At 34.0% G+C, this 19,745-nt stretch overlaps 1 pseudogene; it reads left to right on the forward strand.

Moving 5' to 3' along the window:
• Nucleotides 1–519: 519 nt before the first annotated feature.
• Nucleotides 520–19,437, forward strand: LOC131874018 (xyloglucan endotransglucosylase/hydrolase protein 24-like; annotated as a pseudogene).
• The last annotated feature ends 308 nt before the right edge of the window (nt 19,438–19,745 follow it).

Genomic DNA, 19,745 nt, shown 5'->3' on the forward strand with positions numbered 1-19,745 from the left:
TGATTTTATGACCATACTATCCCTCCTCCTATTAGTCATTCTATTACTGTATATAACCGATGATACATCCTATAATATACCTCAACACTCTAATGCATGCAGTTTTTACCGATACAAACATAATATTGCTTAATTGGAGCGCATTCTTTACCTTCCCCTTTCACTTAATTTACAATTAGACTAACGAATTTCCTGCAAATCATCTATTTCTCAACAAAAAGGGGTTGGTAAACAATCATAAAAATCAAAACCAAAAACATATCTTACCGGCCATTAACACATGTTGTTCTCACATGCGACCGTATTGTTTAGAATGACTGACTCCATTCAAATTGAGCACAGATATAGGAGTTAAACCGATAATCATAAACGGCACAACTATTAGTTTGGTATTTCCCCATCCAGCTGGGCGATAGTTTTCATCCAATTTCCCTTATTTTTGTGAACACCCACGAAAGCCTTCTCCATTCATTTGCTCTCATTTTTTCTCACCATAGATAGCATTTGAACTAAACACCCATGGCTATGGCTTCTTTCATTTCTTTCCACCATATTATTCTGGTTCTACTCTTGTGTGCTGCAACTCCAATGGTTAATGGCAACTTCTACGATGATATAGACGTCAAATGGGGCAATGAGCATGTTAACATATTCAACAATGGCCAGGACTTGCAGCTTACTCTCGATCAGGCTGCTGGTATATTTTATCCCATTTAGTTCAATAAATAAACCAGTACATCTTACATATTTTAACGATTTCAGTGGATTGTTTTGCAAACAGGTTCGTTAATCCAGTCAAAGCAAGATTTTTTGTTAGGGAAATTTGATATAAGTATGAAGCTAGTGCCTGGTAATTCTGCAGGCACTTTCACTACATTCTATGTGAGTAAGACTCTTTTATTTCTATACTAATAATCAGATATATGTAAAGGGAAGATCTTATACAGTAGGGTTGTCTATATGATTTTGATTAAGATTAAGGTATATTTTAAGTTTTGATTTATTTAGTTGGTTCATCCCAAATCATATTACATATTAATAGGTGGATTCTATTTGTATGTCATTTAGTAAAATCATATTAAAAAAAAATTCTAATGTCTTATTCAGAAGAAAATATGATTCTGTGAAATTGTAAGTAAATGAATTCTATAAATGTAATTTTAAATGAACCATCTATATTTTAAACTCCGTTATTTATGTAGATGGCTGTTTTTCAAAAGTATATTTATTGTGATTGAAAGGATTAAATAATATGTGCCATACTAGTCAGCCTCAATTGTTTACCAGAGTTAGTGAGAGGCATTATGATCATCTAACAGAGTTAGTTTTGCAGCTTCACTCTGGTGGAGACCAACATGATGAAATAGATATGGAATTCCTGGGAAACACTTCAGGGCAACCATACATCCTGCGCACTAACGTCTTTGTCCAAGGTGAAGGTGGCAAAGAGCAACAATTTTATTTATGGTTTGATCCTACTGCTGACTCCAAGACTTACACAATCATCTGGAACCCATCTCAGATCACGTATATGCTTCGCCTCTCTCGATTTGTTTATCCCACCATATGATCTATTGTGACTAAGCAGGATTTGGATGTTTTGATTCAGGATAATGGTAGATGGAGTACCCATCAGAGTGTTTCGCAACATATGAAGGGGATGGAGTGCCATATCTGAAAGAGAAGCCAATGAGTATGTTTTCAAGCCTGTATAATGGAGACCAGTGGGCAACACAAGGAGGCAGAGTAAAAATTGACTTTTCCAGTGCACCCTTTGTGGCCTCCTTGTCCAATCTCACACTTGAAGGCTGTGTGTGGAATGTGGAGGACTATAATGGCAGCCTTGCTTTGTGTTCCTCCACTAACCAGGGAAATCACTGGTGGAATGGACCAGAGTATAGCAGTCTGAACTTATCCCAGAAGAGACAGGTGAAGTGGGTTTGGGATAATTATCTTGTTTACAATTACTGCGATGATCTATCTAGGTTCAATTACACTCAACTCCCTTTTGAATGCTCATTCCAAGCCCAAAACTAAAACCCAATTGCAGCAATTTTCTACTCATAATGGAAGCCATGGCAATTAATCCACCGTTCCTCGTCCATTATATTGTATTACTGTTTCTTCAAGATTTCTTCGAATTAGCCTATGAGACGAATAATATTCTAGCTTATAAATAAACTTTTTGTTGTTAAAATGGTGGTATTTTTGGGTTCGATGACATTTGTCATTATTACTCGGTTTTAACAGGCACAATTATTTCTGAATAATATTTTTGAGATAAATCATCATGCTCTACTTATCATATGACGGTCTTCTATAATGAAAGATAAGAGATAAATGATTGTTTCATAAGAATTATATTAATTAAATTTTAAAATGAATTATTTGAGTTTTATTATTTTATGTATATGATTTGTAATCAACATCTAAATTATAATAATAGATTTTTAAATAGTTGTTTTGTTTAAGTCAATATTAAAATTTATTTAAGAAGGTCGTTAATTTTTTTGTTGTAAAGGCTTTTTATTAGAATTAAGAAAATATAATGGATCTATTCACTCATATAACATATTTGAAATAGATTCAATGATACCAAATAGTTACAACCTAAAAATTATGTAAATTCAATCTTTTATAGAACCCTACTAATATAGAATAAAAAATATCCTAAAACCAATATAAAAATCCGTAGAATCATTGAATGTCAATTTTTTGAAATATTTTGCATATCCCATAGTACCAATAGATCCCTCTTATGGCTATGGCTTTGATGGTACTTTCAACAAAATCTTTGTCATTTGCAAAATATTATTACCAACCAATATCTTAAAAGATATCTTACTCATTTCTCAAAGTAGTGGCAATTCATGCTCATACATATCATCCTTTGTTCTCATTCACTCTAGAAATTTTTCCATTATTTGAGTTAAATGTGTAGCCTATTGGTGATACTTGCACTTGAATTATATCTATTTACTAGCTTTATATATTGATGTATCCATCTAGCTATCTAAAGCTTGTGATTTTTGCTAAGCATTGTCTATATGCTATCGACATTACTTTTCATCATCAAAATTAGCACATCTAAAAAAGTATTAGGAACAAAAGCTACATGAGATATCAATCTTTTTACTTATAAATCTTGAAGTTGTTGTAGTTTCTCCTTGAGTTCTTTTTGAGATACTTGATCTTTCAAACCATTTGTAACTTCATGGTATCTAGAGATAGTACTTCCTCTTCTCTCATTTTTCTTTTGAATTTGATTTGGAAAACTTGATAATCTTGATTCATTTCCTCGACATTATTATTACTAAGTGGATTTTCTATTTCAGCAACCCTTTCTATATTCTAGTTCAAGTTGGGCCAATGGAAATATTTTGAGTAGCTGAAATTGGGGTATTGTTGTTGATGTTGCAAAGGAATAGAAGGAGATTAAGCTTCTTGTTGGTTATAATGAGAAGGAGGAGGATTTATGAGTGGAGTTTGTTGCTTTGGAGGATTTCTTGCATGTGATTGTATTGCATCATGCTAAGGAGGACTATTTGGAGGTGATTTAGTTTCTTGATCCATTTTATCCCCCTCGTCCTCAATATCCTCTATGGATCCAATATTTCCAAGAGATAGAGTTGTCTATAATATTTATTTTCCTTTCTTAATGTGTTACTCTATTTTCTCCTCTACTTGCATAGTGGTATCCTTAGGCCATTCACCCTTCGAAGCTTTTGAAGTGTTTGAAGATGTGTAAATTTGAGTTTTATTCGAACAATCTAGGGGAGGAGGTGAAAGGAGGTGAAAGGAGGTAAAGTTACAAAGTTGTCTTACACTTTTACAAACAAAATGACCAACACTAATTGAAGTTTGCAAGTTGACTCACTAGAAAGTGACATAAATGTTTTGCATCTTGAAATGATATAAACTAAAAAAATGTATATTTTTTATTTATTTAATATTTTTATTTATTTTTAAAAAATTTCAAAATGATTTTTGTTTAGTTTTTTATTAATTTGACACTTTAAATTAGTTTCTCACAATATATTAAAAATGAAGTGAAATGGAACATCACTCTTTATACAGTATTTTTTTCCCTCAATTTTTTGGGTTTATATAAAACTTGAAACTTTAGTGTAGACATATGCTTTTTTTCCCATTTTGACAAATATATTTTTAAATAAGTCTTAAAAATTTTGTGGTTTGAAAAAACAAATATTTTCTTGGGACATCACCTTTTATCTTTATTATTTATCCAAAATAGAATAAATATAGAATCTTTTCTCTTGTACATCAATTATTTTCAAAAAAAATTATAAATTTTAGTATTTTTTTAACAAGATAATTAACCTTATATTTTAATGTTGAAGTAAAAAAAAAAAAATTAAATATAAATAATAATTTAATTATTAAAAATAAATATATTTTAAAATTACATCTACAAATCTATAAAAAACCATTTTATATTTTTTAAATATATTGTTTACATGGGTAGGACTTTTGAAACATTTTTTTTTGAATAATTTTATCTTTTTTGTAAATTAGCTCCATAGTTGTGTTATATATGGATTTAGTAGACACTTCTATTTGGAAAAGGTATGGCCCATATCAAACTTTGTTAGAATGAATCTAGCTAGACTATGTGTTTGACCAAATTTATTTTTAGTTGGAAGTGCTTAAATTTACTTATGTTGATAAGCTGGTAAAACTTGTGACATAGATTTGTACTTTTACCATGCTTGGGTCCTCTCTAAAGGAGAAGAAGCAAATTGAACCCTTCCTAGCTTATCCATGTAAAATGATGGTGCACGAACAATAACATCTTAATGGGTTGGATGAAATTGTTCTAATGGCACTACCCCAAAATGATTCATCACTCTTGCATTTGTTTCCTCCATGACCTTTTTAGCTTGTTCAAAGGAGATGTTGACAGTATACCTCTCACTATCAACATCTTCTACCCAATCTAAGTCCATGTATCCTTGAATATCCATTGATTTTTTTATGTCAACTATGGGTCCTCTATTGATTATTTGTATTTCATCTATATGTCCTCTACAAGTTGGATTCGCACCCTCTATAGATACCATCAACATAGCTATGCTCCAAGTGACTCATTTTATTTTTTTATGTTACTTTTAAATCTCATGTAAGTACTCTATATGTTATCTACAAGTCGCCAAAAGTACCATCATGATAGAAAATAGAATAGTTTGTGTTCTTTCACAAGTACCTAAAGAACCTTTCACTACCACCAATAATCTTACTTGGAAGGTTATCCATGAAATGGCTCAAGAATACTACAACTTGGAAAATATATGTTTTGATGTAAATCATAGTTTATGTATAAAAATATCAATGAGATTAGCATAGCTCACTAAAATAATGCCCTCCATCTCTATAGGTGTCATATGAAAGTGCTCAACTAAAAAATTGGTTTGTAAAAAAGTAAGAACATTAACTAGTTCATTATCAATCATGCAATAATGCTAAAAAAATATACTTAATGTACTTCCATTTTCAAACACAAAATTTATTTTAAATAGCCCCATATCATTTAATATCAATTCCAAGCAATAATGAAAGTAGAGACTTCAAGTCCTTGTTATTCCCTTAACATTGACAAATATTATCATATTGTTAGCATAGAAAGTAATAATCATAAATTTTCACCATTACGTTTATACTAAACATAAGATATACCTTAGGCCTATTAAATATCAATATCAAATAGATGATTCAAACATTTTACACCTCATTTTAGGATATTGCATTAAACCATAAATGGATTTCTTTAACAAAAAAACCCAAAAATTTAATTACTACTTTCAATGTACTATTTTGGCTATGACATGTAAATCTCCTCTAAATTATTGTACAATAAATTTGCTTTCACATCCATGTTCTCAATCTCAAGATCAAAATAAATTGAAAAAGGCTAAAATAATTTTGACAAGTGTCAACATTATGACAAGGTAGATAATATTGCCCAAATATATTTCCTCAACCTAGGAATAACCTTTGGAAACTAGCCACGTTTTTTACTTCTCAATGTTAGCATTTGATCACAATTTTTTTTGTAAAAGTCAATTTGCATCTCATAGGTTTCATCCTTTAGGAAACTAAACCAAGCCTAAAGTATTATTATTTTTAATGCATGTGTTTCCTTGTCCACTATTGATCTCTATGACTTATAGTCATTAATTTTAATAGCCTCTTTAACTATTTTAGGATAATTAGTATTATGTAAAAAAAAAAAAATATTAAATCAAGTGCTTCGTAGATTTTTGGTTGCCTCATTTATCAAGTGAGCTTCCTCAAAAGCTAAGGTTAAGATTCTAATTATTATTCCAAACTCACGAAGCTCAATTGAATTTCCTCATCATCTAGTCCAACCTAAACCTCTAGTACAACATTCTTAATCATAGGTCAAACAAATAACCTTACATCATCCATTGGTAATCTAACTATAAGAAAAGGTTTGATCTATTTGAATATCATATTTTAAATATAAAAATCTCTCAATTATGTGATCCCAAAGTTTGTATCCCTTCACACTAACACCATATCCAATGAGGAAACATTTAGATACATTTTCACCAACATTTACTATCCTTCCTTGGGTATGTGTGGATATGCCTCACAACAACAAAATATGAAGATGCTAAATCAATGATTTTTTATATCTAAACTTTCATATGTTTTTTTAACAATCACTAACGTATGATACATTAATTAGCTGACATACAATATTAGCAACCATGTTAGAAAATAAATCTTAAGCCAAGTTTTCCCTACTAAGAATATTCCTACTTGTCTCCATGTTAGCATCATGTTCATGCATTTTATAAATCCATTACATTAAAATAGGTGTATTACATTGTATTATATCTTTATAAACCAATCTCTTATATAGTCTATTAAATTTTAAATATACTGACCATTTTTATCACTCATTGAAACATTGATCTTTCTTTATTTTGATTTTCCAAGAGAGCTTTAAACTCCTAAAATTAATAAATACCTTAGAATTTCTACTAATAAAATATGTACCCATGACCTTTTTTAATAATTAACATAAATAACATAATTTAATGAAAAGAATATTTATAGGACGTAGCATATAATAACGAATCAAATCTAATAAACCATCAACTTTATGAGAAATGGAGTAAATCTTGTAATACCCTAAAAATGGTCATCTAAACTATGAGCCCCTAATCTCGACAACATCACCAAGGTCCTAACCAAAGCCAATAAATCTTGAGCACACAATCAAATAATCCTTTAATCGTCAAATGTCACATGGCAAAATTAATCAACCAATATTAATTAAATATTTATTTAATTAATTGAATCATTCCAAGTAAATCATTTTAAACAATTATCTTATTTATTTTATTAAATATCCTAGCATGTTTAATTAAATCAATCAATTTGCCATAAATCTTCAAAAAAAGGAAACAAATCAAAAAATAGAAATTGGAAATTATGAGCACAAATCTTCAAAAATGGAAATAAATCAAAAAAGGAATTAATTGACCAAGAAAGAATTAAAAATTGAGAAAAAGAAATCAATTGGAGATAATCTTGAAAAACAAATTAAAAATTGATAAATAATCTCAAAGAAAGCAATTAAAACAATTAAATATTAAAATTGAATGAAATAGAGAATAAATCATTTTTTCTGATTTTATCTTAATTTTAGTTCAATTTCCTTTAAAACTGAGAAAAGCATCCAATCACATCAATTCACCTGGATTGTGCTTCCTCTTGGAAAATCTTGACTGCTCATCATCATTTGATCTCAGCCTTTGGTTTCTTTCTGAATTTTCTATAAATTCAGGCCTTCATCTCTCATTCAAAAATCCTGGAGAATATATTGTTATCATGTTGTTTTTGCTCTAGGTTCAATAACATTTGTGCATTTAGATATTCACATATTACTTATTGCATACTTATTTAAATCATTTATCTCATTTATTGCTTAAATCATGTTAGATTAATCTTGCAATCATCTAGATTAATCCATGCTCATATAGATTAAAAATCCTTTGTTTAGGTGTTGTCTAGTCACTGGATAGCTTAGCAATCTGAGAGCAATCTAAACTTGCATCTACTAGAAGGCAATGGGTCGCTTTGTAATGGTTTATTATTCATTGATTATTGATTTACTAACCATGCATCTATGACTTAATTGAAGTGTTGTGTATTTCAGATACAGATATAGGTCCACTTTTCACACACACATTTTTGGCGCCCACTATGGGGCAGAAAACTACTTTTTCGGCCTCAAAATCATTATTTTTATCCTGCAAGTTTCGTCTGTACAATCTCTATGAAATATCGTACGAGCAGTTTCACTGCATTGTACGACATTATATTGAAGCCTGTCATTTATCGTACGCCATAATATTAAATCCCGTCATTTGTCATACGAATCAGAAGATGGACTCGTATGACATATTGTTTCTAGTTATTTGATTTTATCCTCTATCATCCTATGCTCATTTCTGACTCGTACGATAAAAGTTTTTTGTCATTCCATTCTATAAGAATTGTCGTACGATTCTGTTTTCTGTTAGATTAAAAGCATGTTTCGCTTTTTGAGGTTTTTTTTGAATTAAATTTTGATTACGCTAACGCTAACCCTAAATTGTCTTCTGTCTGCCTGGTATTTTCACAGCCTAACCAGTTTCTTACAAGAAGCTTGTCAAAGAATTTATCAATCAAACATACGCCTGTCAAAGAATAAAAACACCATGACTACTGATATGTTGTTTTTGCAGGTTTCCTAAAGAGAAATCAATCAAACATCGTGTATTCTTTAATTTTTTTAGGCACCTAACTTGCTATCTGATTAATGAACAAATCTGTCTTTTGTGTTTTTAGAAAATTCTGAGAGGTAGGAGAGTATGCTCTTGTCTTTTTTTAGACAATCAGAAATCTAGACCCTTGAGGCATTTTCTTTGTTTGAGATTTGTACATCTTTAGCAAGCCTACCCTCCTGAGGAGCTTAAAAACTCTTAAAGCCTTTACGGCCGGTGTGAGGGGAACAACCTAAGTGGGAATGGCTAAATGACAAGTACTCCAACCCACTATAAAAAAAATGTGATTTGATGAAAATCAAGTCAATGGTAGTGCACGGGAATAACTCTCCTCAGTACTTTCGGGTATATTGAACCTTGGTTTTCAAATCTGGGAGACCTCTTAATTGAGTTTATACCTCGACGAACCGAATGGAACCCTTACTAGATCTAATTAAAATTAGAAGCTACCTGATTCACCTCTAAAAGGTTGATAATCTTTGTGCAAGAGAGATAGTAACTCTCCCAAGACACTTGCCATATCGTGCCCCCATTAGTGTTTGGAGTCAGCTAATACGGCATTAAGAATCCATTGTGTGAGACTCAACTGCCATATTCTAATTAGCTATTGGGTGTGTACCTAAGTCAGCAAGCAAAGGTTTTCTTCTCTAAACCAACTTCCATAGGGTTTGCATGTTGTGATTGGAGTTACTATTTATACTGTGTGTTTTCTGTGTTTTCACCCCTCAAACTAAAACTGGAATACTAAAACTAGAGAAAACAAATTAAAAAAATCAACAACTCAGTGATAAAACTCTATCTGTGTCGAAGTTAGTCTATCCTGGTCAAAAATCGGTCCACCTCAGAATTGGTCATACTCAGTTGTCATACTCAGCAATTGAAAAAACTCAGAATTCTTCTCTCTGTCCTGTTAATAGTCGTACGAGCCTAATCATTTGTCGTCCTGCACCATATCCTGTGTCATATGAGTATTCTAATTTGTCATTCTATATAAATCCTCTTTCGTACGAGACCCAGCAGTCTGTCATTTAAGCTAAATCCTATGTCATACGAAATAGAACTGCACTGAATCTTTTCTCGTTCGGGACCTACCCATTTGTCATACGATACTAGGAAGAAACTCGTACGAAATAGAACTGTTGTCGTCCTGAAGTTGTTGTACTGTCATACGGTCTCATAAATTTTGTTGTACGAGTCTGTAATTTTGCCAGTCCAGAATAGTCAAACCTGTCTAAAACAGTCTACAACAAGCCTAAAACTGGTTATCATCCTCCGAAGCATAAACAACCTTGATAGTGTACCTCTGTCGTTGCGTTGCATGATTTTGTCGATCATCTCTCAGCTAGTTCAAACAAACATCTTATCAAACCTAAGTTAAATTAGATAACGTCTTACACAGGATAGATCATTCCTGAAACCAGACCAGGTCTTAGTTACTTCTCTCAATCACTACGTTAAACGAACTACTAGCTTTGCCAAACATTTGGCTCTCGGTCCTATCGGTTACAAAATGCCTGTTCAAACCAGAAATTCTCACAGCCAAAGAGACAAAGAAAAAGAAATGCCCTTTTCATCAAAAGACAATCCATTCTTTGTGGAAAACCCCTTTTACAATAAACCATCCTCGTCACAGATAGCAGTTTATGATCTACCAATCCTTGGTCAGCCCTTATCTCCCATCATGCCTAAGGAAAGACAAGAAAGAGAAGCTAGTAAATGAGACACTCACGATGACTTTAGCAATCATGCCACTGACAGTGATTCCTCATCGACTGAGTCTGAGCTTCCTGAACCTCCCGAAGCCAAAGTACATAGATGTCAGAATGATAAAGAGTTATGAAAAATGATGAAGGTCATCATGGCTAGGGAAAAAGAAGACTATTTCCTAGAATTAGCAAAGCAAGGCGCCAAACTCCCTATTGGTTATAATGTGGAGGCCCTCGTCGCTAAAGAGGAAGAGACACCATGGGTAAAAATAAGCAAACAAATGAAAACATTACAAATTGCGGTCACAAAACTACAAAACAAAGATAAAACACCAAAACAATATTCTCTGGATACAATATGCCCATTCCCATTTGACAAAAACCTTTACATGCCTCAATTTCCTTCACAAGTTGAGATCCCAAAATTTGACAAATATGATGGTACCTAAGATCCTCAAGATCATGTTAGAGAGTTTTGTGCTACCTGTATGGAGTTCATGCACGATCAAAGGTACCTCATGCGCCTTTTCCCAAGAAGTTTAGGGGGTCAAGCAATGGAATGGTTCTCAAGTCTACCCAAAGGAATAAAAAACGAACTTGCAGAACTAATCCAACTATTTTTTACAGCAATACTCATACAAAATTTGACATTCAGTCACCATGATAGAACTTTGCAATACCAAACAAAAGACAGGAGAACCCTTTCTCACTTTTCTCCAATGATGGAGAAAGATGTTCTCTAGATGATCACGGACTATCCCAGATCTTGGGAAAATGGATATCTTTGTCAACAACCTAATCCCTGAATTAAAGTACAGTGTCCGGATGCAAGTACACCCTTCATTCAACAAAATGGTAGATAACACCCTCAAAATGGAAGATGTGCTTATAAAAAAGGGAGATATATCACTCTGGAAAGAAACATCACAAGGTTCTAGTTCTAAAGAAAAGAGCAAGTATTGGAAATATGGCAAAGATAACAATAGAAACGTTGTTAGTGATGGAGTGGTAGCTAGTGTCCAAGCAAAAACACAATCCACAATATTTAACTTGGTCAGTGGCATGCAAACACTCAAGGCAGCTGAAACTGTGGCAGAAAATCCTCCAAAGAAAATAAGAGAATGGTTTAAAGAAAAGCCTTGGCTCTCAAAACCTAAGCATGATTTTACTCCTCTAGATGAATCATATGAATCCTCTTTTAAAACCTTATTGGCAAATAATCTGATAACATTGCCAGACAATTCTAGACCATATGACCCAGAAATTAGACCCAAATGGAGAGAAAACAAATACTGCGACTACCATCGGAACAAGGGACATAACATAAACAACTACATGAAGCTCCAACATGAAATCCAAGATCTCATTGACGCATGCAAGATCTTTGTTGGAAATCACGTGAATAATGTTGATCATAAGGCTTTTAAAGATCCCTTACTGACTTATGAACAAGGAGATTCCTCAAAATCTAAGGGAGGAGCTAGAGTCAATTATACCTACACTAATAACGATAATGTGATCAACATGATTGAATATGCTCAACCTGAATATTGCAATGTGATTATAGTCCAGGATCACCAAAGTCAAGCACAAGCTACTAATGCCATGACTCGCGCTCAAAGGAAGATTACTCTCCCAGGAGCTAGTTCCTCAACTTTTGATCAAACAACATCAAATCTACCAAATAGATTAAAACATACAATCACGGACAAATCAAAATAGCAGGCTTCATCATCTTCTCCCAGTTATAGTATTGTCGAACAATTGAAGAGAACCAATGCTCAAATCTCCATTTTGGAACTGCTTAAGATCTCTTCTGCTCATAGAGAGGTCCTAGACAAGGCTCTACTTACCACCAGTGTCCCTAAAGATTTAGATGTAGATCGATTTCAATCTATGGTGGGTCACCTGGCCTCACCTCATTACCTCACTTTCTCTGAAGAAGATGATAACTCATTGAGTCACCCACATAACCAGCCATTACACATTGAAGCCATGATCCATAAACACCAAGTTAAATGTGTTTTGATAGATGGAGGTGCTCGGTTGAATATCTGTACATACAATCTACTGATACAGTTGAGATTTTCTGCAAATGTTATTGATCCAACAAAGAAAATAACAATCAAGGCTTATGATGAAGAAGAAAGAACCTCTAAGGGTTTGGTGTGATTACCAATTAAGGTAGGACCTGTAGAAAGAGATGTCATCTTTCAAGTCCTGGATCTTCATCTTTCATACAACATCTTACTGGGCAGGCCATGGATTCATGAAATGAAAGCAATACCATCTATGTATCATCAATGCCTGAAGTTTCCTTATAATGGAGTTGAAGTCAATATTCCTGCCGATACAAGTTATACCTGCAATGCATTAACACAGAGTGCTGATGCTTTTGTTCCTCATAATAGAGCAGCCTCTACAACTGTAAGTTCAAAATCTTTGCTAAAAGATTTACAAAAGAAATTGAAAATCACAAACACTGGCATAGATGGCTACAAAATAGAGCCTATAGTCTCACTAATGTCTCTTCTTCTGTCACCAAGACAGTCGGGAAAACCATTAGAGGTTCTGAAGCCACAAACTTCAACTCCAAACGTCATGTATGATGGTCTCTTTATACAGTTCTCTACTTCTCTTGTAGGTGAAATAGAAGAGGATGATGTTCTCAAATCGCTTTTCAAAGAAGATAGTGCAAATAAAGAAATACGACATTGTGAGATTTCCCCGCCACAATATGGTCCAGGATATAAGATGCTTCAACGCATGGGATATTTAGGTACTGGTCCTCTAGGCAAACGTCAAAAAGGTATTGTTGAACCTATTCAGTTACAAACTAAGTCTGCCAATGATAAAGATGGACTGGGATATGATCCAGGAAAGTCATCAGATTAGAAGCACATGTCCCACCATCAATGTAAGTGGAAGAAAAAGGTACTACCTTTAACAACACAAGAAATTAATACTCAACAAACTCAGGGAGAATGTGACGATGAACAAAAAGAATTGCCCACCCAGAGAGAGGAAACAAATGGTAATCAAGTTCTAGTTATATCAGCTATAATACCACAGGCAGTAGAAGTCCCAGAGGATATGAGGGATGAAGTGTATAGAATCAGAGAATTGTTTGCACCGCTGAATATTTTGATCACATATACTGGCAGACAACAAGTAGATGATTCAGAAACTAATTCAAATGAGTATGAATGGGGTCCTGACCATCTCGCAGATACATCTACTACAGAAACCCCTGAAGAATCTAGTAATATCACAGATGATGCACAAGAGCTGATACGCCTAAAAATGCAAAAGGAAATGGAAGAAATCAGACTAAAAAGATAAGAAGACTATGAACAACAAATGGAGGAAGAAAGGACACAAGCAATTTCTTCACCTACTAACTCTACCTCTAATGAGATAGGACAAATTAGGTACGGCACTATGAAAGAAGAATTAGAAGCTACAAAAACAAACCAGACATCAGTCCAGAGGAAGCTGAATGGAACAGATGATAGGGATTAATAGAACCATCAAGGTTATGTCCACAAGTGTGTCAAATACAAGCAATCAATGAACCAAATCACAAAGGAACTTGCAGCATCAAAGATGTGGGTGTTGATACTATATATACTTTTACTAAGCCACCTAAAGACGAGTCAGAAACTTCATCTTATGACTCTAATAACTTAGATAGGAGCTCTATTCATAACAACAATTATTCAACAACACATTATGACTATTTTGTCATGAATGTTGAGATGTTGTCTGCTGACCCTATTACTATCACACCACAATATGTAGTCCAGTCTGAAGTAGGTGACGACGCTAGAAGTAGACCGGTTGGGTTAGGTCCACTAAATACTAACATGAATTTTGATAACCGTGTTGTGACTCTTTCTGGTCTCGAGACACATATGCAAGGTAGTCTTCTGGAACTTGACTGGTCAGTCCGAAGCCATGATGATAGTACCATGAACTCCCTTGAGCCTGTTCTAACCTTATCCTTAATACATCCTGAATTGATTGATTGTACTCTTTATAACCAACCCTTGAATGTACCTACTTTTTCCAATGACTATGCATTAGCCTACTATCTCAATGCAGTTGAGCCCATGTACTCTTCCACCAGCGAACATAATGAAAACATGATTGAAGCAGATATCAAGTATCTTAGTCGCCAAAATAAAAATAAAAAAAATAAAAGATCTGATGGCGAAAACCACATTGTGGCGATGTCAAAATCTGAAAAAGAGAAAATAAAAGATGTGCCTAAAGGTGAAAACCTCTCTGAGGCGCCTGAAGGTGAGATACTTGGCATACTGCAAAGTCACTTCCAGGAGAGATCTTCCATAGCCAGTGAACATTGGGAGTCCCCATATGATCTAATGTGACTAAACGGGAATTGAATGATTTGATTCAGGATAATGGTAGATGGAGTGCCCATCAGAGTGTTTGGCAACCATGAAGGGGATGGACTACCATATCTGAATGAGAAGCTAATGAGAATGTTTTCAAGAATGGAGACCAGTGGGCAACACAAGGAGGTAGCGTGAAAATTGACTTTTCCAGTGCACCCTTCGTTGCCTCCTTGTCAAATCTCACACTTGAAGGCTGTGTGTGGAATGTGGAGGACTATAATGGCAGCCTTGCTTTGTGTTCCTCCACTAGCTAGGGAAATCACTGATGGAATGGACCAGAGTATAGCAGTCTGATTTATACCCAGCAGGGACAGATGAAGTGGGTTTGGGATAATTATCTTGTTTACAATTACTGTGATGATCTACCTAGGTTCAATTACACTCAACTCCCTCTTGAATGCTCCTTCCAAGCCCAAAACTAAAACCCATTTATAACAATCATCTATCCATGGGCAAATCCACAATTTCCTATCCATTCTATTGTATTCTTGTTCCTTCAAGATCACTCCGAATTAGCCTCTCAGATGAAAAATATTCTAGTTTACAAATAAAACTTTTGTTGTTAACATGTTTTCTTTCTGGTTCAAAGACATTTGCATTTATTACTAGGTTACAAATGGAACAATTATTCCTAAATAATATTTAAGAGATAAATGATGATGGTCTGCTTATCAAAGGCAAAGGTCTTCTGTAGTGGAAGATAGTAATATGTGCTCTTTAAAAACACAATTGGTCCCAATTTTATATAATGTTCTCTTTAATAATGACATAGAGTTTAATTACAATATTTTTATTGATTAGAATTAGTTTATATATTTTTTAATTAAATCTTAAATTTTGTTATTTAATATGGTATATGTATGATTTATAATTAATATTTAAATTATGATAATAGATTAATCAATATTAAAAGTTGATTCTATTATGCTCAATACTAAAATTAATATAAAAAGGTATTTTTTATATTGTAATGATTTCTTATTGGTATTGAAGAAAAATCTTTTGGAACCATCGTCCATATATAAAATCTGAAATACGTTCAAAAAAACTAAGTAGTTAAAACATAAAAAAACTAAAAAAGCTTTTTTCTTAAAGAAGCCTACCAATATAGAATCTAAGAAAAAGCATCTGGAAACCAATACAAAAAGTCATAGAGATATCAAATGCCAATATTAAAGAAGCTTTACGTATCTTCATGGGTGAAGCAAAAAAAATCAATAATATGCTAAAAGCAACCTCCTCCCCTTATAGGAATGAAGAGCCTCCATAGTACACTGAGAGCTCTTGCAAACTCAATCCCAAGCTTCTAATCATAATAGCCTCTGTGATTCTAATTTCCTCCATCTACACTTTAATTTGTAGTAAACCCATAGTTGGCTTTCATCTTCATACAAGTTAGCATTAGAAAAGAAGTAAGAATATGAATAGAAGCTAAAGTTTCTTCATCTTCTATCACTTCTTACATTTCTCTACAAAATTGCACCTCTCCACCATTGGCCTCCTCACATAGTCTGCTTTCTCCTTTTGAAGGAATGAAATCCATGGCCTAAGCCAAGATCCCAATCTTCAATAGAGCACTATTAAGTTGTCAACCCTCTTCCTTATTAAATACCATAGAACATACAATACACACATCAAAAGAATGCCCATGGTGTCTCCAAATAAAATATGCATCAAAACTAGGGTGAAAGTATGGCAATGTCTTCCACTAACTTGGACAAAAAAGGACAAGTTACGCGACTAAAAGTCTACTTAAAATACATTAGGTTTTGATATAAGGGTGTTTCAATTGAATCCCCTTAGATTGAACCATGTCAATACCCACATGGCGCCATGTGGCATCAAATGGTAGGAGGCTTCAATTTGACTAAAAAATCCCAGTATGTTTGATCACCATAACTTGGTTCCTATAGTATACGAAGCATAGAATGTGTGCATCTTTCAGACTCCAAATTTTTTAAACAGTTTGCATGTTATAGATGTTTTTTTTATCAGCCTATCAATTAGGACTTTAATCACAATGCATGTAGAAAATCAATAATAATTATTATTTATTAAATTCAAAATAAAGCATAATTTATATTGGTGGAAAGATGACAATTTCCTTAATAAACCCTTTTCATTTCATCAATTTTGGGTAAAAAATAATTGTCAACCACATGGGTAAAATCTGGAAAACCAAAGAAAACCTCTAAACACTTTTTTTGTGTTGACTTTCCAGGTTTGGCATGTCCAAGTAATTATGAAGAGAGGAATGTGGGTATGCAAACAATGACCAACAAGTGATCAAAGGCATAGTGTTCATGTCTTAAGCCATCTAATATGATATATAATGTGGAAATAAATAAATAATGATTTGTAACTTTAACATCCTATGACCCTCTATAATAGGGGATTCCAGTATGCTCCAAAGAGACATGAGGAGTAGGAAAGATTAATTACATGGGAAGGAGAAGAAATCCAAAATAATATGGTGAGGGAGAGAGATTTGTGAGAGTGCGCAGATAGGCAAATAATGGTAGATCCTGAGAAGCAATGGAGAAGAATAATATGGGAGGAGATTGGAAGAGAAGGTCACAGATAGGCATTTAGAAGTACCCGGGAGTGAAGGCGAAGAAGGAAAAAAAATACCATGGAAAGAGAGATGGAGAAAGGCATGGGAGGGAGATGAAGCCCCTCAAGGAAACATAATCTCATGGAATACAATCATAGCAAGATATGTGCAGTATGGTCATTCTTGGAACAATATTTCAAGATTTTGAATGAAACACCTCAAGAAAAGTGATCTCATGGATTGAAATATTTGTAGGTTATGCACAAAATGGATTTGCTGAAAAGAATTAGTCTTTTAGGAAAAATGTGAATGGCAAGTGTAAATCCAAATTGCACAACCTTTATTGGAGTCCTCCTTATCTATACTACAATGAGAGCTTTTAAATGGCTTATGAATGCCCATAAAAGCATAAGAAAATAGCATGAGTAAGGGTTCCATGTTGAAGGATACAGACTCCTGCAAAAAATTTTTAAAAAAGGTTAGGAATTTTGTAAGGGATAGATGTAGGGAAATCTTCCAAGGGAATGCATGAAGGAGGAGCTTGTGGAGCTTGGTGAACTCTTTTGCAACATTTTCATCAGCAAATGCATCATGGGAGCCAACCACAACTAGGACTTTGTTGAATTGGCAAAAAGAAAAGGGAAATATTTCTTATTGTGGTAGTCATGACCTAGGAGATCCATTAAAACAGTGAGTGCACCTTGACTCTTTGTCCATGGGCAAGACTACTCTTTTCAACCATTTATTTGTTAGGTAGGATGGTAATGTATTACTTGATTCTTAGTTGATCGAGTTGTTATTGATATACTTAAATGCAATATTAATATGTCTTTAGAATAATAAAAATGATTTCTACTCTTTATTTTTTAACCTTGGGATAAGTGGTTAAGAGTAAAATTTTGGTGGACCTAGACCTAGAAAGATACGTAGTAACAATGAGAAAACCAAAATTGAAAACAAATTTAATCTTATTTTAGTGATAAAGTGAATAGATAATTGTTCATTTTGAATTATTTTAGTAACATTTGTTCTTTTATTAAAAAAAATAAAGTGCCACAGTGTGAATATTATAATAAAAATCATTTAGATTTGGTACTTAATAAAATTTCTTTAAGGTGGTGGCAAATAATTTCTTTGTATTAGGAACTCCAATAGAATGGAATACCAATAGGTTTTGTCACCAGCCTTAGTGATTGGCGACGATAAATCTAGTATAGATATATAGTCGATGGTATATAAATATGACATTAATTTATTTGTAGGTTGTTGTTTTGGGTCTATTGAACCTTGCCTAGTAAACGGTTTTGTAAATATAATTATCAATAATGGTAATTGTATCTAGTAGCGTCCAAAGGGAAACAGATTCTCAATCTAAATATGTATTTAAACCTCTGCACCGGGGGGGCAAAGTGGTTTTGTATCCGTATATGGGCGAGATAGTGCTTTTACCTTTTACTGGGTCATTAATGCATCAATGGAGTCAACTTACTCTCAAGTTTTTTTAGAAGTTGGTCGGCCTTGACGTATATATATACTATAGTGCAGTTCCCACCTCCGTGTGTATTGCGTGTTTGCTCCAATCCGGATCAACGAAGGCAACTGCCTTTCCAGCCGCCGAAGGAACCTGTGCCTTTGTTGCAGGTGCAGATTGGGGAACAAAGGGGCAATGGATTATGGGTAAATGTTAACTATTGTCTCTCAAATAGGAAGGGATTCCGGGATTATGAAGTTCTAACGGGATCTGCCTTTGCTTGTGTCTCCACCTGTGCCTATGCTTATGCCTCAAGTCAATAAATAAGCTTTCGAAATGATGGGTCGGTTGTGGATAGAGAGGTAGGGATCCATATCAGGTCGGCTTTCAAACTGGCTTTGCCTCTGCTCTTGCTATTCTATTTGATGCGGTCCCAGTTCTTTCAGTTCGAGAGGCAGTATATCAGTAGCAGAGCGAGCAGTTTCAGGGTAAATTGTTAAACCCATTGATTCACCACAAGCTCAAGCTACGACTATCCTTGCCGGGTAACATTGATTGTCTTTATTGATTGTATAGGCTCCATACACCCAAGGGTTAAGAACAACAGGGCAAGAGCAGTTCCAAGCGGGAGAGCATCAGACATGCAGGTCATGAGAAAGCAAAGGAGGGCGATTCCAATACTATATAAGGCATGGAGGGAGAGGACCAAGGAACGAGCATAACATTCTGAGCCGATCTTAACCCAGCTAAGCCCGACGACGAAGCCTGACGACGAGA

Source organism: Cryptomeria japonica, chromosome 3 (genome assembly GCF_030272615.1).
Source record: "Cryptomeria japonica chromosome 3, Sugi_1.0, whole genome shotgun sequence".
Classification (NCBI taxonomy): Eukaryota; Viridiplantae; Streptophyta; class Pinopsida; order Cupressales; family Cupressaceae; genus Cryptomeria; species Cryptomeria japonica.